The sequence below is a fragment of the Aquila chrysaetos genome, chromosome 1 (genome assembly GCF_900496995.4).
Source record: "Aquila chrysaetos chrysaetos chromosome 1, bAquChr1.4, whole genome shotgun sequence".
Classification (NCBI taxonomy): Eukaryota; Metazoa; Chordata; class Aves; order Accipitriformes; family Accipitridae; genus Aquila; species Aquila chrysaetos.
The window spans coordinates 78,931,202-78,954,430 of NC_044004.1; the positions used below are offsets into that span (position 1 = coordinate 78,931,202).

The 23,229-nt window shown below is 41.9% G+C and overlaps 1 long non-coding RNA gene across 1 annotated transcript in view; it reads left to right on the forward strand.

Moving 5' to 3' along the window:
* LOC115345712 overlaps positions 1–23,018 on the forward strand; it is a 46,637-nt gene extending 23,619 nt beyond the window's left edge. The window contains exons 5-7 of the long non-coding RNA XR_003924926.1: positions 16,271–16,447; positions 16,594–16,688; positions 21,501–23,018. This is a non-coding gene — a long non-coding RNA (uncharacterized LOC115345712). The remainder of the gene's footprint in view (positions 1–16,270; positions 16,448–16,593; positions 16,689–21,500) is intronic.
* Positions 23,019–23,229: the final 211 nt, after the last annotated feature.

Below are 23,229 nucleotides of genomic sequence, written 5' to 3' on the forward strand. Positions count from 1 at the left end.
CACCTGGGCAAGGGTTTTAGAAAGCACAATCACAGCAAAAGGGAACAGCTGGGAACTTCACTGTTCTCATGGTTTTCCACAGGTGGTCACTGAGTCAAGTGCTCCCACATCTCCCCCTTCTTTATTTATAATTAACACAGCCTTACTTAATCTATCAATTAATTTTTAAACACATTGCAACATACAAGGCACACAAATTAAAATTATGATCTATTTCTATAACAGCCCGAGCCATTCTTCCTGCCTTCCTTATTAAAACGAGATTTACATTGATTAGCAAAATGTCGACCCTTTCTGCACTTGGGACACACTCCTGGACTTTTGGTGTGCCCTCGTTTTTCACCTTTATTTTTATTTGGACATTCATGGCATACATGTCCCTTCTTCATAGTAAATGGAGATTTTAACCCATTTTCTTTCACAGTTTGGCACATCTCTTTGATAATAGAAAATTGCAGACCCTCCCATCGGGGCTGGCGATTGGCTTCATAAATGACTAGAAAAGCTCAGAGGTTTTGTAAAATGCCAGTGTCCCCTTCCTTAGCAGCCTGTTGTTTAATTTTTCCCCAAATATCACAGGGATCAGGAGGATATAAATCTGGTGCAGCTTCAGAATCAATAGGTCCAGAGTCAAAAGGATCATCATCCTCATGACTACCTTTTTCTGCCCCCCCAACTGCTCCTACCAATGGCAGAGCCAAAGGTTCCAATATCAGAGCAGAAACTCCAGGGACTGCAGGACCTGGAGCTTCTGCAGCAGCAGATCTCTTGTTCCGGACCAGTCCCAACATGTTTCTTTAAGCATTCAAAAACAATTCTCCAAGCCCCTAATAGGAACTGAGCAATTTTGTCATCTCGAGTTGCTGCTTCCCAGAGTTTAACTCCTATCGTGACCCACTGTTCAGGATCAAAGATAGTTACGAAATCAAGATCAGGGCACTTCACCTTTGTCCATTTTAGATGCTCAGTTATATGGGCTTGATATTTTTGCAGGAGCTGCTGCATCTCACTATATGTGGCTTTCTCTTCCTGAGACAGTTCACTCCCCATTGTTCCCAGTTGCTCACCTGTCGTCCAGCGAGAGGCGATTCGACTGCGCAGTCTTCTGCTTCCTTTCAGCAGTTTGAGAAGTTCAGCTGGGCTTGCCACCAATGCAGTCAAACCCACTGCGTCTTAAGCCCTAGGATCCTGTCCCTGTTCGGGCGCCATTTGTCGCTCAGTGCTTCAAGCCACCCAGGAGAAGAGCTTATCCTACTAACCCCCAACGAGAAGTGCCCCACTAGCATCACACACCACCCAGCAACACCTGGGCAAGGGTTTTAGAAAGCACAATCACAGCAAAAGGGAACAGCTGGGAACTTCACTGTTCTCATGGTTTTCCACAGGTGGTCACTGAGTCAAGTGCTCCCACAGTCTGCCTCTTTGTTCCATGTTTCTGCCATGTCCCAAATGTACTTTCTTAATACCTACTTTATACTTCCTGAGCTTTTCTTAATGCATCCAGTTCATTCCCAGATTCTCTGTGAAGGAAGATACTCAGCCGCTCTGGTTGCAGGCTGTGTGGATGCACAGCTTTCAGCTGACTTGCTGAGTAGTCACCTGCCATCCTCTCGTCTTTCAAAAATGGATGTGGGGAGACAAGTCAAACTTACAGTGAACCTGCAAAACTGTATGCCTGCGCTCATATGCAAGCTTGCAAAGAGATGGGTCCTGATTTCATAGAAAGTAATGGTGTTTCACATTGTGCTGTTTTTTGTGAACAGTTGCTATGCAATTTTTCTTCAAACAGCTACTCATCAACAACAGTAAAATGAAACCATATGATAGAGTTATTATTTCCAATGTCAGCTGCTAGTGACCTAAAAACCCACCTTCCCTTGACGTTTATTTTTTTTCAACTCAGAGTAGGAAGTACTTTGCTGAGGAATATTTTCTTTGTTTTGCTTTAATTTATGTTTGTTTGAGACCCAGTACAATAGAAGTTTCCTTTTGGTGGGAGGCTGCCTGGCACTAATGCAATGCAAGCAATAAGCAGTAATAAAAATACTTTTTTGTTTGCAAGTCACAATAATATCTAACAAACATTCACTTTTTGCCTCTTAAACAGAGCTGATTAAGTGATTCACTTCATGCACGTTCACTACATCCGGATGTAATTCCAGTTTCAGTAGATAGGTTTTTTTCAACAAATCTTTGGCAGCCTACTTTATAAGTGGTTTTTGGTAGGCAGTTTTTGCCGTGTAGGATTTTTGTGATTTGTTTCATTGACACAATGTATTACAGCTAGGGTTAGAAAAAGGTCTGTGTGTCCTACTTGGCCACGTGAAGAATACGAGCTCCCAGCACCAGGAAACCATATAAATGTAGTAACAGTACACAATATAAAAGCGGCACTTGGATGCATCAGGAAGGGTATTTCAGGTAGTGATGGGGAAGCGTTAGCACCGTTGTACGAGGCCCTGAGAAGAGTGTTCTGCACAAGGAAGGCTGCGTAAAAATTTGACCACCCATGGTTAAGAAAGATGAGCTCAAACTGATGCTGGAAAGGGTGATAGGATGATGGGAGGAATGGGAAATCTGTCATACAAGAGAAAAGTGGAGATCATGGCTTCCACAGCCTGACAAAATTAAGAGGAGATACAGTCAGTGTCATTAAGTATGTTTTGCAGATGAGTATCAAGGGAGAAAAGCTACCTAAGCAATCTAAGAACAACCTTGGTATTAGGAACAAGCAAGGCTAAATTGGCTATAAGTACATTTAAGCTGGAAATCATGATGGTTATAAGCGATGAGATCCTGAACTGCCACAGAGTAACAAGAGTTGAGCATTAACTCCTTTTAAGACTGAGCTCACTGAATTTTCAAAAAAGGGTGAAGTGAGACTGCATTTGTTATAGTCCCTCATGGCACCCTCCCTTTGCACAAGACAAAAACTGCCTCTAACCCAGGGGTAACTTGGATTTCAAGTTAGTATAAGCAGAGCTTCATGGTTTTAAGTTCTTTGGCATAACCAGGATTGCTAAGATTTACAGAGCAATGGTATAAGCTAATGGAAACAACGCCTAATTTTTTAAGTAAATATCAATGCTTCAAATTTGTTACATTTCTGAATTAACCAAAAACCTGGCAGCAACTTGAATGCTGGTGAACAGTATGATAAAAGAAATTGAAAAAAAAACAGTGTAAAGCCAGTATTTTTGTCAATGGATATATTCAGACAGCTGCGAGCTGAAGAGGGGAAGCTACATGATAGGTTTTGTGACTTGTGTCATGATGTTTCTGGTGAATAAATAAGCAGGTTTGCATATGGCCCAGAAGGAAAAAAGCAGCAATATTAGGGAAATGCTGTATTTACCTTGCATAATGAGCCATATTCCAATGAATTCCTTCCTGTAAAGGGGCCTCTCTGAAATGTGCTAAATAAAATAATCCTCTGACCCCTTCCTTTTTTTTTTATGTCCTTATAAGCTTTTTAAACTGTACCCCTGCAAAACTAAAAGAATCCTATATTCTTCCAGTGACCTAAATTTGCAGAAAGACAAATGCATTGCCTTCGCATGTGAACACACAGCTTTGTAAATTGCAGATCCCCTCCCTCCCAAGCCAAAGGAAATTTCTGTTACCCGGTATCATGATTGTCTTATGGCAGCATATTGGGAAATACCCTAGTTTTTTGCTGTCCTGAAAAACTACTTTCTTCCTTGCAGGACTCTCTAATCCTCTGAATCATCAACCTCAGAGGCAGGTATTCACAGGTGGCCCAAGCCATCTTCCTGCCTCCCCTGTTCCTGTGGGTAGCATTGCTCTGAATAAGGATCTTGTATGGACTAGAACATCCATGGGGCTACTTTAATTTTCATCATTAAAATAGAAAGGTCAGGATTAAGAAATCAGCTGCACGTGCTATTTGACCTCTGCCCCTCAACATTCCCAAAATGCTGCCTGTGGTGTTCAGCCACCTGAGTCTCCAAGAAAGGAAGAGAGGCTGGAATAAACCCCATACCCTGGTGCTACAGCATCAACTAGACTTTTAAAATTTATGTAGGATTCATTTTTTTGCCACAGAGGTAATAAAGCATGATTCTAGCAGGCTCGTAGACCTGGCATATGATCACTGGCCTCAAAAAAATCCCCGAAGAAATTAATTCTTTTGGAAATACATGTTTCTGTACCTGGACACCATGATCTCATCAAGTGGTAGAGATGTACAAATTTTCTTTAGCAAGAATGTAATGTGGCTTGCTAGGAATAACCTTTATGTATCCTTGCGTGTATCTAGCATTAACAAATTAAGAAATACTTCACACCTTAAAAAGTTTCTCTGGGAAGCTTGCTTTCTCTGGCTGATAGCAAGTTTCCAGTAAAATCAGTTTGTACTACAGATGCAGCGGAGTTTTTCTCAAAAAGAAATTCCTTCCAAACCATGGATAATCATTATCCACTATGAATTACCTAATTATCTTTTGGGGTTTTTTATTGTGTGGAAAAAGAAACAAGGAGTTTTCTTGCCAAATCCTTCAGAAGTGGCCTAAATGCCCATTGTCTAACGGAGATCACAGATTCAGACTGCTGTCCCATTGTCCAGCATCGGTGCATGCAATAGCCTGGCCTCATAAAACAGACATTTAACTGAACAGAACCAATTAGCCCTCCATCGTGGCCCTTGTTCACAATAGAAAAAACAGCTGATGTTCCCTTAACTTGAAACAATGGGAGGATATGCATGGGCTGTGTAACTCTTACAAGCGGAGTAACTCTTTCCAGAGTGGGACCGTGAGAAAGTAAAGCCCGTAAATGGCCTTTCAGTGGATGAACTCCTGAACAGTCTTTTATAATGTGAACTCATCAGTCAGCTGTCTGTGGATGCAGTTTTCTTTAGAAAATCTCAGTTCAACTGCAACATGCCAGTTTTTAGCGATAAACCATTCTGCTGAATGATATTCTGTCTCAGCACTGTATTCACCCCAGTATGGATTTATTCAGCAGCATCTTTTCCCTCCAACCCTCTTTGACATTCCTTACCATGCTTGTACCTCTTCCTAATGATCTCAGAATAGCAATGACCACCGATGAGAGCATGGCAAGAACTGAATGTTGCTCCTAACAATGGCAGTGGGACTTCATTTAAGATTCGGATGCTGAGAAAGTTCAAGTGAAGAAGCTGATGAGCTCAGAAATTCAGCCCTTCCATATGAATCCAGTCATTTACTTTCTTTTGACTACTTTCTCCTCCACCTAGTTGGGATCTTGCCACCACGTCTAATAACTGGATACCCAGAACCCAGCTAGAGGTCCTGCTAGCACAAGACCATGTTCAAAAAGTGACCTCTCTTCAAAGTCAGTGTACAGCATTTTGTCCCTTCCCACCCACAATGTTTTCCAAGCACCTTCAGGCAATAGTTCACCACTTGCGAGTATGAAACTTTGAAACAAAGAGGCCTTTGCTAATGGCAAGGCAAAGATACCATTAACTTTGGGAAGACAATGCACAATAAATAAAACCATCTACTTCATTCAGTACCTTTGGCAATGGTCCATTGACTTGGTCGCCAGCTGATGCTGTGAATTTCCTGTAGGCGCACATTCTTTCTGAGCATCGTTTCTTCTTCCCTAGCTGCTAAATTTCGCTCTAGTTTAGCACTGTTTGGACACCGTAGCTCTAGAGGTCTGACTCCCTGGGCAGGCCTGTTTCCAGCCCCCTGCAAATTGGCATTCTGTCATTTTCTGAATCTCCTTCCTAAAAAACAATCTGAAGGTTTCTTTTTATTTCATGGCTGAGTAAAAGAGTTTTCAGTAAAGATCACAGAATGGTTTGGGTTGGAAGGGATCTTTAAAGACCATCTAGTCCAACCCCCAGGACATCTCACTTTTGCTGCTGTTACCATGGTTTGCGTGAAAAAAGCTTTCCTTTCTTCAGCTCCATCATGTATCTGTCTCTCCATCATGTCTACTTATTAAATCCTTTGCAAGAGCTCTTACAGAGAAGTGGTCCCACTACAGGATGCTGAGAAGACTGGTAGGGCTTTGTGGTCATTGAAATGTAACTATGATGTCTCCCCAAAGTGCCACTGCAAGAACAAGGGGTGAAAGACAAAGGGCCGTATTTTTTATTAACGAACAGGTGGTATTAGAGAGCCCCTACCTCTCTGGATTATCACTGGTCCATCCAGTGATCCGGGTAAAACAGCTAAACAGATTAACTAGTCTTATGGGCATTCCTCTCTTGCTCACCAATAGATGGGAGCAGAGATTTCTCTACTTGTGAAATTTTCAGGCTACAGTGCTTGCAGTTTTTTGAAGACTACAAGGGGAAAAAAATAAAACCAAACAATGACGATATAACTCATTCATGTGTCCACAGGGAGAAGTATATTGTTTCATTTAGTAGCATAGAAATGAGGTTTGTAATGGGAGTCAAATGGAAACCAGGAGTCAGCATTCTTGAATTCTTTAACCTTGGAAATCTCTGTTTTGGTATCTAGCACTGGCCAAAGGTATTTAATACATTTACAACCTCTCATTGTTATTTCCCAGATATAAGTGTGTTTTGCTTGGATCCAAGCCTTTACAAAAGCAAATAAACATGTCCTAAACTTCCATTCATTTTTCTTATGAGATCAAAGAGGAAAAGCTGTCCTGATGTAAATAGCTGAGCCTCTAATGAGATGATCAGTGAATTGTTTCTCTTGTACTATAAGCATTTAAATTAAAATATTGCACTTAATGCACTCTGCACTTCTAACTTGTATAGCAGGATCCAAGCATCTAACACAAGCCAGACAAATAACTTCAGCAATTAGCTTTCAACACAGGTCCCTAGCCTCTGACCTTTCTTGTTCATCAGAGGCAAGCCAAATGCTTTGTTAAACAATATTAATCGTGCCTGGCACTCCTCTAGCGCCAGAGACGTCACAAATAGTTTCCTACTAGCAAGAAGCTGTTTGCAAGAAGCAAAATCTCATGTGTATTTTTTATCCAACAGGAGGCTGACTCAGCTGTACTGGAGGTGAAGAGAAGTCTGATCTGCTTCTCTCTGTGCGAAACTTGGAAATGGCAGTGGAGCGCCTACACAGGTACCACCTGAATGACACCGCCCTGTGTTGCTCTTCACCATCTTGGGCTTAGCAGCTCCACTAGCTCAGGATTGAACCCACTGCACTCCGCTACACCCTGCACTTCCCAATCCCTGCAAGCATCCTATCTAACTTCACATGTTTAACCAAAGCACCCAGGTTAGGACTCCTTTGAGCTGTCAGTGAGAGAAGTGTCTGGGAAGACCCAGCTTAGCTGTGCTGAGCTGCTTCCTGGCACTGCCTGCTTGCACTGAGTACAGGTGGGGTCTGGGGGTAGTAGGTGCTTACCCTGGGGGGCTTAGCCCAGTGCCATGGTGAGGCAGGATGAACCTGGGACAAAAGGCTTGATTTCTGCATGTATTTGAAGACCAAAAGCTGCAGCTACACCTGTGAGGATTTTTTAAAATCCCTCACAATTGATTAGATTCACAGAGGTCCTGAGTCACTGACTCAGGGAGCTGCCAAACCTATGATCCTGTGCCATTTAACTAGAAAATGCTTTTTTTTAAACCTATTTACTGAGATCAATTTGAATAGCTTGCCATTTGTTTGTTAGGGGGATTTTTGGTTAATTCTCTCCGTTCATACCTAAATATTTTGTGCAAGCACAGTGGGAATACAAGTGCCCTGCGGGCTGCCTGTAAAGACAAAGGTTGATGGGACAGACAGTAAAGTTATCCCATCATTTTCCCTAGGACCTCTTAGCTCATCTTGCAGTCTCCAGATGGGCTATAAGCAAAATAAATGTTCTGCTGGCAAGAAGAAAGGACAACAGTAGCTGGCCTCCTGTTAAATGGAGTCCTGAAGTTACTGTCTAATTTCAAGGATTTAAACATGATGCATCACATTTTGCCTGCACTCAAACTGGTGTCAAGTCACTGTAACTCCAGTGACCTCCACAGACTTTCTCCTGTTCTGCAACATGGTGAGGTTAAAGGCTGGTTTTTTCATGAATTTTGGTGCTCTCCTCTCCTTAGATACAAGATGCCAAAAAGATTAAGTAATCATAGCCTGTAGTAGAACCTACCTGTAGTTGATTGCTGCTTACCAACTGGCTAGTCCTGGTGTCCTCAATTCTGCAAAAAGAAATTAAATTCAGAATGTGAAGAAAAAACTCCTCTCATTTACAACAAAGGAGCTATTGGTATTATCACTGGTGCTGATCCAAGCTGACATACTAAAGTAAACAGCAGCATTTGCCCTGGCTTCATGGATTTCACATTTTTTTAGGTCTACATTTAAAAGAATATCAGCAGCTCAGCTCATTTCACAGTTAAACACCAAATATGTGCTTAGGGAAAGTTTGGGTTGATACATGCTAGTCAAAATTGTAGTCTGAGCTCTCCTGTTTCTTTCAGCTTGGCCAACAATAAATGTGTTGGAAATTCCTCAAGGGAAAGAAGATCTCTCTCCTGCTAGCTTGTGAGTAGGTGCTTTGGGACATGGACAGATGTTTACAGTATGTCAGTGCAAATTTGAGGTCTGCTCAATATGAGGTGCTACCAAGGAATTCCAGTGATATCTCCAGCGGTAAAACAGAAGCATGAGGAAAGTATTTCCTCCATGGTACTTCAGGCCTCTGTGGCCATCTCGATGCCCTGGACATTTCCCAGCTCCCGAGGCGCTGTTAGACACACACTGCTCCTCCATTGCACCTCATCCCAGACACGGGTCTTCAGCTTTGGCAGCAGTGTGATATAACCAGGGAGATGTTTTGCCTGAACTTCTGCCTGGTTCCCAGTCAAATCCTTAACCGCTTATTTGTTTTTTCTTTTGCTGACTTTTTTGAATAGGGAAAACGTTAAAAAGGAACCTACAAGGTTTAGGAAAGTCAGAAATTTTTATGACAATGACGTTAAAACACTCTCCTTGTGCAATAATTTGGAATTACAGTCATAAGCATAAGTTGTAACAGCTAAGATATACTTCAGTGATAAGGGCTTTGTATCAGAAAAATAATTCATTCACCCTACACTTGATAGGTCCCATGGTCTGCTGACCACGGGACAGACTGGCAATACTGTAAAGGTTTATTCAGCAGTCAGCGGTGGTTAAGCCTTGCTGCAGGACAGGGAGCTCACACAAGGGCGCTCGCTCTCCCTTGGCCACAGGGACATGGAGAGGAGCAGGACCCCAAGTCCCACCAGTCCTTATTTGTACCATCCTCCGCCATCTCCACCAGCAGCATCCGATGTGGGTTCCATTGTGGGAAGTGCTGCATGGACCCTCTCCAGAGAGGAACAGAGCTGAGGGTTACATGGGCAGCGGTTACATCGTATCACAAACAGCAAATTGCTTTTGAAAAGAACTAGTGTTGAGCAGGGAAAATGATCGTGATTTTTCTTAATAGAAAAGAAAGGCAGTGACAAGGAGGTTGAAATAAAGGGGAACAGTTTTACTGCACTATGTATCCTCTCTCCCTGTTATAGGACACCTACCACATTCGTAATTTATAGCTGAAACTTGCAGAGCAAAGCAGGAGATAGGAGCATCTGTCAGTTTTAATAAGAGAGGGACATCCAAGCTGCTGAAGAGAGTCTGAAGAAATTTCATCCCACAACTCACAACTAAAACAAAGGAATAATTTCAGTAAATGTGTCAAACCATGGATCACAGAATGGGAAAAAACCACAGCAAATGTCATGCTTCTCTTTAAAATTTATGTGTCTGTATGTAATGCAGGGCTCTGAAGAGGATGCACATAATCCCAGCTGTTTGCACTGAACACGTTACTAGGGCAGTGAAAGTCAGGTATGTTCACTGAGTGACTCTGCCTTATCTTACTTTCAGAAATAGAAGTCTGGTTGATATTGGCCAGGAACATAGATGACAGTGATCTGCATGTCTCACAGAGGTTAGGGAAAGTTGGCAGTGAAAGGATCATCGTTTTTATAGGAAGCTGGGCATGAAAAGCAACAATACACTCACAAAAAGGGCTACCCACCTTGATCTCTCCATTATCTACTGTATTGAAAGAACAACTCTAGGAACCAAGAAGCTGAGACTTTAGATCTGCTGCTGCTTTTTCTGAGATGTTGCCAACCAGACTTAGTCTCAGGAGTCATGGAAAAATGGGTATCTCCAGGCCTGCAGGCTATTCGGTCAGCATTTTTTGACATTGTACTTGGGCGTGTATTCACAATACACTTGTGTGAGTACTGTCTAAGACCTAGCTGGATGGCAGCTCTCTAACCTACTTCAGCATGCTGTTTACTCACCGTGGTGCATCTGCCTGTGGGTACCACATACTTTTCATTTTCTTCTTCAGCATAAACCCCCGTGCCGTATTTCCTCCTGGCCCTGGTGAGTCAAAGGGTGCCAGACCGTAATTCTGTTTGTTTTTTCTAGCAGATGTCATAGTACCCTTCTTTCACTAACAGGCAATGAAAGAGAATAAACCTCAATCTAACATGGCATTTGCTTGGGAAAGCGGTTTGCTCTTTACATAATTAGAAAGAACTACTGGTCTTTGAAGACATTTCTGTTTCAGAAAAGGTTTTGAGATACTGATGATTTCCATTCTCACTTGAGAATAACCCATTTTATTTAGTTTACAATTATGATACATAAATCTTACCTTAATAGCTTAACTGCAGAAGATACAGGTTTAAGTTTATGGCTGCATAATTCAGAGCACTTTGCAAGTAAGATCAAGCGGTCCAGACAGAACCACAGCAGGCGGTCTTCATCATCCCATATCTGTTTCCTAGACATTTACTGATGAAGAGATGCAGATGAGAGTGTCCAGCAGAAGAAAGGCCATGGCCACGTGAGCGGTCTGCATGATGTGGGTGCCCACAGAAGTGATCCTGGTGCATCACCAGGCACTCCGACCCAGGCGCCAAAACCACCAGTGAGCATGGGATACACAAGCCTGTGTGACTCTGCCCTGGCCAGCTGGAAGCTGTCATACAGCCAGGCATCACCCGCCAGCTGGAAACAGCTGACTGGCAGCTGAGGAGTCAGGAGCAGCTTTTTGCATGGCCCCTCTGCAAAACTCACACAGGCATGTTTAACCCACCTTCACAGTGAATGCTTACCTACCAAGGCAGTATCATCTTTGGATTTTTTTTGTTCTCCTTAGAATTTTCCATGATGCATTTCTAATATTTGTTCATACTTACCTAACCTCATTCATTCTCCATTTTTAAGAGATTTCTTCTTTATATTAAAAGTGGGTTTACCACCTTTCCTATGAACGCAGCTTTCCAAGACCCAGAAACCTTCCAGAGTCCTGATCTTGTCCCAGGGTATGATCTTGGCTTTGAACTGCATTTCTCAGCTTTTTTTCATGTCATTTGCTTTACTCCAGGGGAAAGATCTCTCCAGTTCCCTTTCATGACTGGACTTCTCTGAAGCAAGGGTCCAAAATTATTTTTTTTTTAATTCCCCCCCTTCTGGCAGTAATCCTACAGATACTGTTGATTGTAACGAGCACAGCTAGTGCAGAAGTTGCCAAGAGTTCTGAAAAAAAAGAGAGAAAAACAAAAAAACCCGAAGTCAGCCAACTGCATGCCAAGGAGGAGGTTTTTTGGAAGTTAACAAAACCTCTGATTTGTAGTTTGGGTGTGTTCCGAATTTATCAAAGCCACGTCTTCATTCTAGTAATAAGCTCTACTAAAACCGAAACTCTTCTACCCAAAACTGACTTTTGACTTTCTAATTTAACAATAATAGCAGCCCTTCTGAAATTATACTTTGTGTTACTGCTGAGTTCAAAATTAAAATTAAAACTTTATCCTGCAAGAGGGACCAGTTTTACACATTTTATACCATTTTATAATAAGATGGAGGGAAGAGTTTGACAAACTTAACCAACAAAACATCAGATTGAGATGCTGTAGTGATTCAGTATTTAGGAACATAATGAAGGGCAATGCATCTTACCCAGCTTCAGCTGATTAGGAGTCAAGGATTAACTATTTGCCCTACACTGGCAGAGGCAGAAAAATAGGTCCTTCTGGAGACCTTTCCATGTGACAGCCATGCTATGGAGGAAACTTTTGCCCTATGGAGAAATCTGATTTTCCATTCACTATAGAGAAAACCAAACCAAGCAGCTTAGACTCAATGCCCAACTTTTAGACGACTAAACTTAGGTGAGTTGAGTCCTGCCCCTGGTTATGTGGTGCCAATTTTTTTGGAGTAATAGTTTCTATTGAAATGATCAGTGGAAGTATTGGTCCTAAACTGGAATATAAGGCAAAGGAGTGAAGACAGCTCCCTTTGACGTGGTGTAGAATGAAGCTTGTGGATATCGGCAGCGTGCCTGCATTCATGTAAAGAAAAAGAATCCACTTAATCATATGTTCTTTTTTTTCATACATATATAAACATGATCTATGAGACAGACCTAATGTATAAAATTCAAACCCTTAGCAAAAGTCTTTGGTTTTTCCTGGGCTACAATTTATTCAGCACTGCAGAGGAGTATGGCTTCTATTACACATCAAAAGTCTTTCGCAGGGAAATACTTGGCTCCACATTGTTCCTATTAAAACCACACATATTCTGCCAGTGCTCCCTATCTTCTGTGCCCCTTGTGATCTAGAAGCAAGCAATGCACAAAAGCAATTGAGAAACTCATGTGAAGAGGCTGACACATTCCCATGAATGAGGACCTGAAGGGGAGCCGCACACCGGCTGGGCTGCCCCGCTAGGCAGCACGCGTTTCCACTCCACTTCCACAAAGGCGTTCCTCTTGCTCCGCAATCCAGCTGCCCTCTCAAGGCCCAGGCTGGGATTTGTGGTGAGGATATTTTGCTTTGACAGCCCAATGTCACTTTGTTTTTACATAATCAGCCCTTTTTGTTACAAGTTGTGGGCTTCAGATAACAGCAGTGGAAAACAATTTCAAGTGGAAGCAGCACCCTGGGTACAGACTGAGACAGAAAACATTCAGAAAAACCAATTATTTCAGATTTCTTGTAATCGCCTGCATTACAGCAATCAAATGTTGACAAGTGTTTGCTGATAACTTGCTCTGCAGCAAAGACAAAGTGAAAGGGGACAGGAAGAGAGGTTCTTTTGCATTTCTAATACACCTCTAGTTATGCCCGTCAAGGACAGATTGGCCAACAGCAAAAAAGTAACACAAATATCTGCAAACTGAAGTGGCTGGAAGCAAACTCACACATGCCTTCACTGTACTAGGCTTTTGCTTGGAGAACCATTCCATCTGGATGAGTAGCAGGAACAGGAAAGCATTTGAAGCTGGGAAAACTAGCATGCTGCTGTCTGTAAACCAATGATACAATTTTTATGTGGAATCCTAAAGAGAGTGACATGCGGTGCTTTTTTTTTTTTTGCCAAATCTGAGAGCTGAGATGTTTGCAAGCAAAACAAAATAAACTCAGGCATTGAGACTCATTCCTGAAATCTGTCCGGTGGCTGATCCCGTGGCGTGTACCCCAAACACATGCATTGTGCGAGCTTTGCCTCATGTATACCCTTGGACTGTCATGGGTACAGCAGCACTACTGCTATGATACTGCTAATGGCACCCACTCCACAAAAGGGAACGTAATTAGCAGAGAAATGACTATTGGTGCAGCTAGAAAGTAGACAACTAATCTTTCGGATTTCAGTTCACTGCATCGTTGTTTTCAAACCAGTGCCTAATCTTCCCAGACCCCACTCCGTGGCTGTTCCTTTCTTTCTTTCTTTTCTTCTTCCCCCTTTTTGCAGGGACTATGGCTTATTCTGATTCACTCCATTTCTTTCTTCTTAAATGGCCATAGGGCAGCCTTGCTGTTGCCAAGGATATAGTAAATGCATGCGACATCATGCCACCGAAAACAATCGAGCGAGTCACATTCATTCCTGGTGTAATGGTGCTGAAATCAGTAAAGCTAGACTGGGAGCAGGACGTCTAAGCTATGAAATGATAAAAAGCGTTTTCTTTAAAGAAAGAGTTCTTAAAAATAGCTTTCAGGGAGAAACGTGCAAGTTTTGCTTCTAAAATGGTTTTTGGCAAAGGTTTTATTGCCAAACTCAAGTCAGAGCATCAATGAGAGATGGTAAACATACGCCATTTTGACATGAAATTAGTAGGCAACATAGCACTGTGGAAAATATTAGACTTTTTTCTCCCTAACCACAAAGAGCCTGTTAGGAGATTAAGAATCTCCAGCTCTCAAAGGTATAGCTGTTTTACCAAAATTTAATTAATGAAGAATAATATTTTGGGAACAAGAGAAAACACCTCTGTAGGATGTGGAGTGTTAGAAAGAGATGGAAAGTTGCCTGTATAAATAGTTCAGCTACTCTGGGATAAATTATAGGAGCATTTGTATGCATGATTGCCCATCTGTGTAAAACAAGACGTGCAGCCACACACAGGAATGATGTGCAAGTCAGACATGTGGGGCTCTTATTAAGTTAATCCAGAACAACAGATCTGTCCTATCACATCCGAGTTTGGCCCAAGAAAGTTTAAATAACTCTAAATGAGTAAATAAATAGAGGAGGAAGTCTCACTTAGAGCACTAAAAGGAAACTCAAGGTATGCTATCTACACACCTGTTTCTGGGTTTGGGGTTTATTTAGATTCAGCTCAGATTTTTGATTGTTATTTCTCCTTTTGAAGTTTTTTTGGCAGTTTCAGGAAGGCTGAAGGCTCAGATCTAGCATGTTCTAGCTGCGCGGCCCAACGTAGTCCACAGGCACTGGCAGGGGTATGGGGAGCTGGAGGATTTCAAACCAGGGTCGCTGTCAAGAACTTTGCCTTCCACAGCTCCCCTCTCAAGTACCAGCTGCAAAATGTCAACACCACCTTCCTCAGAGAACACAATTAATTAAATGAGGCTTAATTAATTAGCGTCAATAAAGCAGATGTAGCAATTATGGTGGAAGTAAATAAATGTACATATTATAAATTATTATCTTCTCTGCAAAGGATTTGTTCCGAAATCCCCGTGGCCATTTCACTCCTCCCCACAATGCTATTGGGAACTCCACTGGGCAACATTTAGAGATAAACTGCAAATTGATGAGGCACTAATGTACTTTTATAAGTTTATATCGCAGAAGAACAAACAGCAAGCTGACTTCTTTATTAACCCCTTGTGGACTTGATGGTGAAATGCAACCCCAATATTTAATTTCCATATCATGCCACATCATGTGCCACAAATAAGTCAACTGTTTAAAGTTTTGCAGGGTTATTTGAGACGTTTTACACCTGACAACCCCACTGAGGCTTTTGTATCATCTACCAATGCCATTCTTCGATAGTACAGGAGGAGAAAATAAGGAAGCTATGGCAATCTAAGCTGTTTCATATGCAGATAATAATCAACTGTGTATCTTATTCTGAGTGTGTACCCACTGGAGCAGATTTTGGTCTCATTTGCTGTGCTGAGAATCAGGAGTAATGATGCTAAACTTGGGTTATAGTTACGCTGAATGTAGTCTGATGTCAGTAAAGGAGAGCATTGGACTGACTGATGCACTGACTGAATATACCTCACCTCAGGCAAACGGGACACCTTTTATAATGTTAGCATGTACTGATCAAAGTAATCATTCGCCTCTGGGTTGGAGGTTGACATCAAGGGAACAAAAAGGGAAAAAAACTGGTGGGGGAATGAAAGAACAAAACCTGTAATCGTGAAGTTATTTATTGTATGTGTGCAGTTGGTATTCTGCAAAGCCTGAATGTGAGTCTGAAAAAGCAAATTGGGAGCCACACCAGACTGGTATTTGTGTGAAGCCTTTGGCAGCTTTGAAATGCAGACTTATTAATAATGAAATGTATTGCCAATCCATTCAAGACGTTAGACTATTATAAAGGACTTGCAATGAATGAAATCTCTCATACCTTGTAGATATGAGGACGATGCAAACGCAATATAATGGACGCTGTAATATGAAGCACACTTGGAAAAAGACAGATAGAGGAGTTTCTGAGTTGCCTTTCAAAATTTCTTCAAAATGATAGAGGACAAATGCAGTTGGTTAGAGATCCTAGCTATTAAAAGCAAATGGGACTAATGTACTGGAAGAAGCAGTCAATATATTAAGAAACTATGAGGACTAGCTGTGAAAGGTAATGTATTGCACAGTAAGTGCCACATTGAGGGGAATAGCTAGGGTGACATAACCCACAGAGGCAGCCAGAGAGAATCACTTTCTAGTTACCAACAGCTCACACATGAGGTTTTTATCTTTCACTCTATGCTCTTTTTGCTCTGCAGATAATGACAGTTTCGGTGGAGAGACGATGGGAGCTGGGATATATTTTACTTAAGTATAGCCAGCTCATTAATTCATGCTGTACAGAAGCCATGAAGGAGGGAAAATACACTCTTGCCTCACCAGTGAAGTAAATGGATTAATGTAGGCAGCAGCATACGGCCAGGGTTCTCCGAGAGGTAAGTTGCAATCAGAGGCCACTGCTCTTCCTGCCTCTAAGCCTGTGTGCTTTTTTTTTCCCCCTAGATGATACTGATACCAGTTAGCCTTTGTGGAAAGAAAAGTTTCCGTGGCCCATGCCAAGATACCTCCTCTATTTCTTCAGGTGACAGCACTTCCTCTGCAAAGGACTGCCAAGTAACAAGCTGTTCATGAATGCATCTTTAGGGGTATGGACTGTTCCCCACCAGGGACGGCATGGTGAGTGTATTGCCCTACTAGTACGAGATATTTGTGTATTTTCAGTTTTATGTTATGCGCTTTGTGCTTATGTGTTTCCTTCCTTGCTTTCCAAAAGCCAAGATTTAAGGGTAAATATATCTCTGTTTTATGATTCACCTTGTGAGGTGAATGAGTTTGGTTTCTACTCACAGACGTACACTTTATTGCCTGTCTCAATCAATTTTTGTCCCAGTGAGTAAATGAGCAGCGAAACAAGTAATAAGATGAGTGAAGGCACAAACAGAAAAATAGCTAGTACAAAGTTAAAATAATGCTAAAAAACCTACCCACAGAGTAAGATGTGTGTGAAGAGGAAAGCGAAGAGGAAAGGCAGCCTTTTCCTATGCCCAGCTGTAGGATGGAGAATCTGGTCAGGCACCTGAACAGGCAGATAGATAATTAGTGCCATGGATTAGGACCTGGGCAGGCACTGCTGGTGACCTGGCGGTTGCCTTTTGGCACTTAACTTTATTTGGAAATCTCTTCCTCCTGCTTTAAATAGGTATTGGCAGTCACACATGTGGGAGCAGCTCAGAACACCTGGCATTTGTTTTCAAGAGTGACCGTTAGAATTTGTTGTGCTGCATGTTTGCCAAGCCCTTGAAGAACTAGTTTCACAAGGTCAGGGTGGAGGATGGCCTTGTGTAGGCCTGGGAAGATGTGGCTGAAGACAGTCACGAGTATGTCTATGGAAAGTTTTTATCTTTAACTGTTCTGAGGACTGGCAAACATCCCAGCTGAGCCAGATATGCGCTCCTGTGTTAGTAGTATTGGCTGTGTGCCGTTAGTACTTTCTAGATCTTTGTTGAAACATATATAAGTTTGATCCTTTTGTGAAATAAACGGAATCTTGGACAGAGAGCTTGAGCGCTTAATTCAGTCGCGGCAACACAGGTAACATATATGCAGGACCATCTTGCCTTAGGGCCTAGGGCGGCAACAAGTGTGCTTGAATTTTTTGGATCTGAAAAGGAAAACCTTTAAAAGAACGTTTCAAATCCCCCTTTTTAGTTCTCTCAACGTCTGAATTCTCCCCTTTTAAATGGGGGACAGAGCTTTTCTTCATCCTCTCTTCTGTCATTTAAAAAATTACTTTTTGTGCACATTCTAATGCATTTTAGAGAGTTTTTATAAGACAGCTTTGCCAGCTGTCAGCTTCCAACTACACTAAGCTTTCTATGATTTGAGCACCTATTCAGGCAATGGTAACTTTACGTTTAATAGTCAATGACAGGTTTTACATAAACACAAAATATAAATAATTTTCAGGGACTTAATGCACCAAAAGCTGACCAGCTCTCCATAACGTCACATCCTTTTTCCATAACCTTGTTTTATATTTTGCATAACACTTAAAAAGGGCAAAAGGGGGGGGGGGGGGGGGGGAAGCCCTGTAACTGAGGCAGTTGAATGAAATGCTCCGATAACAAAAACCTGAACATTTTCTTGTTTGCAAAAAGTCAGTGGTCATATTATACGACCTCTACTTATGTAGGAATTTATGAGAGCGAGTGTAGCATCATTATTGTGTTAGAGAGTCCAAGTACATTTGTAGACCTTGTACTAGTGGAAGATGTACATAGGGATCACCTTTCCTGCCTCTTCCCATTTGCTCGTCCTCATGCTGCACCCATGCAATGCTTGTAATGCCTTTCTGTTTTCATTGTACATTTTTCTCACTGCCTTTCTCCCTACCTTCCATGCGCTGCATGTTCATCAAGATCAATTTGGGTTCATAAAGTTAATAACTTTAACCCCAGTCCAGAGGAAGATAGCCAACCCACAAACATTTCAATAGACATGACTACTCACAGGCTTAAATTTAAGCAGGTGACTACAGGAAAAAGCTACAGTGTTTGTAGCCCAGCCTGTATTTGAATGACTTTTCTAATAAAAAAACTTCACAACCTTCTTCGGACAGTGAAACAATAAATTATCACCTTCCTTGAATGCGTTCTTTGACTCCCAGCGTTTTTTCCAAATAATTCCCCCCCAAATCTCTGTTCTCTTCCGGTACTCAATGCATGCCAAGCTGAAAGCAAATGGTCTAAAATTTGGCCAGGCTGGGGAATGTCAAAATGAGGCTCAGCAGGGTAGTATGGTTGCAGTCTTTGCTACCGGTCCCGTAATAAGCTGAACAGGTTCCATCATCATGTCCTGTACATTCGGCTTAATTGGCCCGGTCTCTCCAAGGAAAGGCAGCGGTATTGATTTACTGCACTGTATAAATGTGTTTATAGCTTGGCGCTAGCACACTTATGCTCTCTTTTTTCCAATGTGGATTTCAAATAAGCCCTTTGCTCAAATGAGTCTATTAACTTTAAAGTGCCTAAAGCTAAAACTGAATTATGAGAGGCAAGCTTTGGGGCTTGCAGCCCAAAACAGCTGGGAAAGGCTCCTCGAGTCTTCTGTTAGTACCTGTTGTGATTGATATTTAAGCATCACTGCTGGAAAAAAAATTAAATAAGTAAAACCAAACCTGGCAGCACATATCACCTCAGCCTGAGCTGCCTTTTACTTCAGCTGGCGCTCAGACACGTTCAATTCCACAGGATTATTAGAGCAGTTCCTGATTTAAGCCAATGTGAAATCAGAATATAACCCATGCCTTCCTCTTCTTATGAATTTAATTTCCAGTAGTCACATTTCCCTACTTCTATAGTGGGGAACAATAGACTGGGGAGAAGATCATCTAACCATGGTCCCTCCAGCAGTGTATTTCATGGGTATGTTTTGGTCTCCAGTGTTTTAAAGAGCCGGGACACGGTTTCCTCTTCTCTCCTAGCCTGGGGGACTGCACAGAGCTGTTTTCAGAGCCTGTCAGTGCTGCCCTGTGTGCTGCTGGAGGGACCATGCCTCCGCTCTGCGCTTGATACTTTCATGTGTAACAGCAATTATCATCCCTGCAGGGATAGTTAATCAAGCAGAAAGTTTTAGCGGACCCCTAAGTACAATCCATAATTACCTATACCTGCTCAAGGTTAGGTCTCTCCAACTAAGAAATAATATAAATTTCTAGTTGCTAATAGTTTGACTTTATCTGGAATAAAAAAGGAACACCTTAATACCCATGGAGAAAAAAAACCATAGACAACAGAATTAAGTTAAGCAAAGTAAAATTTAGGATGATTGTCAAGGGTAAAAAAAGCCATAGTAGTATCTACTAAACTGTGGAACAATCTCCCAAGGAAAGTGAGTGATGGAGTCCCATGGCGTGAAGAATTAAAACAGCATCAGGCAAAGCCTCAGGAAAGAAATGCCCAAGGAGGCAGTGTGGACTGGCTATAACAGAGCAGGGACTGTACATGGCTACAGAAGTGCCACCAGCTTTTAGTCAAACATTTGCAACATAGCAAGTGCATTGTATGTAGGGAGGCACATTAAACATATACTTGTCCTGTATTAAAATCTATGCATGTTTCTCAGGTAGGTATGATCTGCATAGCTTGAAATCCTGCTGCCATTTAAAATAATGGGAATTTTACAGGCTAATTGAACAGCAAGCCATCAGAGGACACCAGTGACTCTGGCTGATATTTTTCTGTCCCATCCTCAGCACATAATCCCTTCAAAATTCTTCAGACTTACAAGCACATGATTTTTCACAACATTGCTATGCGTTAGAACATGGTTATTACTGGATATTTCTGCTTTAAAAAAAAGAATTCTCCTTTTGCTTTTACAATTTTCCCTAGTATTCAACTCTAATACGTACAGGTAAGAAACAAGACACAAAACAAAAGCATTTCTCTCACTTGCTGGAGGAAGAGAAAAATACAACTGGACTCACTATAGAATAAGAACTAGATGCATTTCTTTGTTGTGTTGTATTTTGCTTTTTTCCCAGGGATTTTGTTCATAGTTTCTGGTGGGTAATGAGGAAGGATCTCCTGATCTGTAGCTGTCTGGGGAATCCCTTTTCTAGAGGAATTTTTGAGCACAATATTATCGCAAGTTATAGGCTGATCTGAGGAAGTATGGCTGCTCTGTCAGTTGGGAACTGCTCCCTTTCCAGTCTGCCATCCATTACAAAACGATGCCTGCCGATTACTTTTCGTGCTGGTGAAATGTTTATGCGATGACTGAAAAAAGACCCTGTCTGTGTACCAAGGTCAGGATACAATGTCCCATTCTCTATGGAGATCAGCTTGCCTTGCCTTGTTTCTGGATGACAGCCACGTGAAAGAGCTGCAGATGTTACGAAGGGCTAGAATTTTTAATTAAAAATTATAATGTGCTGGTATCACATTATAATACAAATTGAACTTGCAAATTTTTGTAGAGTGCCTAAATTTAGGAACCTATTTTTGCTGCAGTATTTCTTGGACCTGCTGTGATTAGTGAATACTGGATTGCATAGATGGTCATTCAGATTAAAGGCACTGGGATCAGATGAGGGAAAATTCACTGAACCGGCTTTGTAGAACACTCAGATACCTGACTCCATGTACAGAGATTTTACCATCCAAAACAAAGGTGCGGAGATCTACTAGTCATGACCCATTTAGCTGTTCTCCGGAGATTTTTGTGTCTGCATGAAAGAAGAAACAAGAGCAGAGAAGCTGAGAGTGAGGAAATAGTACAAACAGACTGGAGGTGGAGCAAGTGTGGGAAGCTGAGGGGGAGAGGGCTGGTGGGCTGAGTCCTGGCTGAACCTGACCTACACCTGTGCAAACGAAACCATCTCCTGCGGCTTGACTCCTGGGCCTGGGGAACAGGACCTTTGTAGGTAAGCGAAAGGATTGCTTCAAAGATACACGGTGACAATACCAGTTTTTCTTTGTAACGCAGAATACATGGACACCCTGGATTTTGTTCAACCACTTAGACCAAGGCACTTGCTGTCGCCTGTCTCTTGCTCCCTGGTACCAGCCATGAGGCAGCACCGACGAACTCTTTTCAAAGTCTCACGGTTTGGGTCTGTTCAGGAAAAAAAGTGCCTATTGCCACTTCACCTGATATGCTGGAGGGCTCTAAAAATAAGACATGGAAAAAGCAATTGCCATAGCTCCTGTCCTGGCGCTTCTGTAGACGTTGGCTTTTCCATTCGTCCAGGTTAGACTACTGCCACTTCACAGTGCACTTCATCTACCAGAATGAGATTGGTGCCATTTATATGTGTCTTCTATATTTATGTTTGTTATTTTTATATTTTGGAAATCTTATCCCCTATGATTTTTGCTTTTGCTTGACTGGCCCCACTTGCATGGTAACTCTCTTCCATTATTTCCCATCGTGATTCAGAGTGGGTGTTTGATTAGCCAGAAGCTGGGAGGCTACACAAGGTGGGAGACCCAAGATCTCCCTAGAACCCTGCAGCTGGCTGGGTGACCTGAGGAAGGTTCCTCTCTCAGCCCGACATCCTTTTATAGTCGTAGAGATAATAATAGAGATTGGCCTCTCGTATTTAAAAGGGCTCCGGACTCTCCACTGGAAGGTGGTCCTGCTTTCTGCAGTGTATCTGTGTGTCCTCTCTCTGGTGTATCCCTTACCGTGATATTAAAGGGGTTTCATTGCAAAGAAGTGGGCTTTCCTTTTGTTTGTTTTGGTTTTAAGATCAGAATGATACTTTTTTCAGTTTATCACAAAAACAGTCAATCAGCAAAAGGTTATAGATGTTATCTCTTGCTCCAAAAGAAGAAATGTTGTCTGCTGCGATTCACACACTCTATTAATGAAAAAGTGTAGGCAGACCTTGGAGATACAGGAGCCATGTGTAATCAGCAGAAAAATCTGTCCTGCTCAGCCAAATTGCCTCATGAGAATACAAATGCCAAAATGCTGTGAGTTTCGTGAAGTTGGGGCCTCCTGGTAGCACACAGTATTTCTTCGTTTGTGGGCAATTGAGGCGACGCTTCAGCAAAGCAGGGACTCAAATCACAGCACCTCCCTGCTATGCACAGGTTCACCAGAGATGTCTGATCCAGCCAAAATGTGCATAATCAGCCTGGGACACAAGATGAATAGTTGTGATGGAAGCTGAATCTTTCATTTGCTCTTTATATTTTCTGCCTTTTCTTTGGGTTTGTTTTCCTCTCTTTTCTTCCTTTGCAATTGTCAAGGAAGCATCTGTGAGTTTTATTAAACAAATGTTACACATTAAAACCCCATTGCTGCCTGCCAGAAAGGAAAATGGCATCTTATTTGAAAACAATATGTAATTGTTATTGCTGTCTTGTTGCAAGTTACGCCCTTGAAAAATGGTAGGGACTTATTTAGTAGCAACTGATGCTGAGGAAAAGTATTATAACTAAAGCAGAAAATTAACTGTTGCGTTATCTTTGGGAAATACAATACACAGTTTCAAACACCATAATACAAATGCTTGGTATATTCTGTTCTTAGATGTGTTTATGATCACTGCAAGGAAAAAGTACAACATTTTTCCATGACGCTTTTGTCCATCTGTCTCAATGTTGGAGTCATGAAAGTTCAGTTTGGTGAAACGCACGGCGGTGCTGAGATAGCATCTGTCTGACAGATGTTCTGGTCATAATTCGTATTTCATTTCACGTACAGG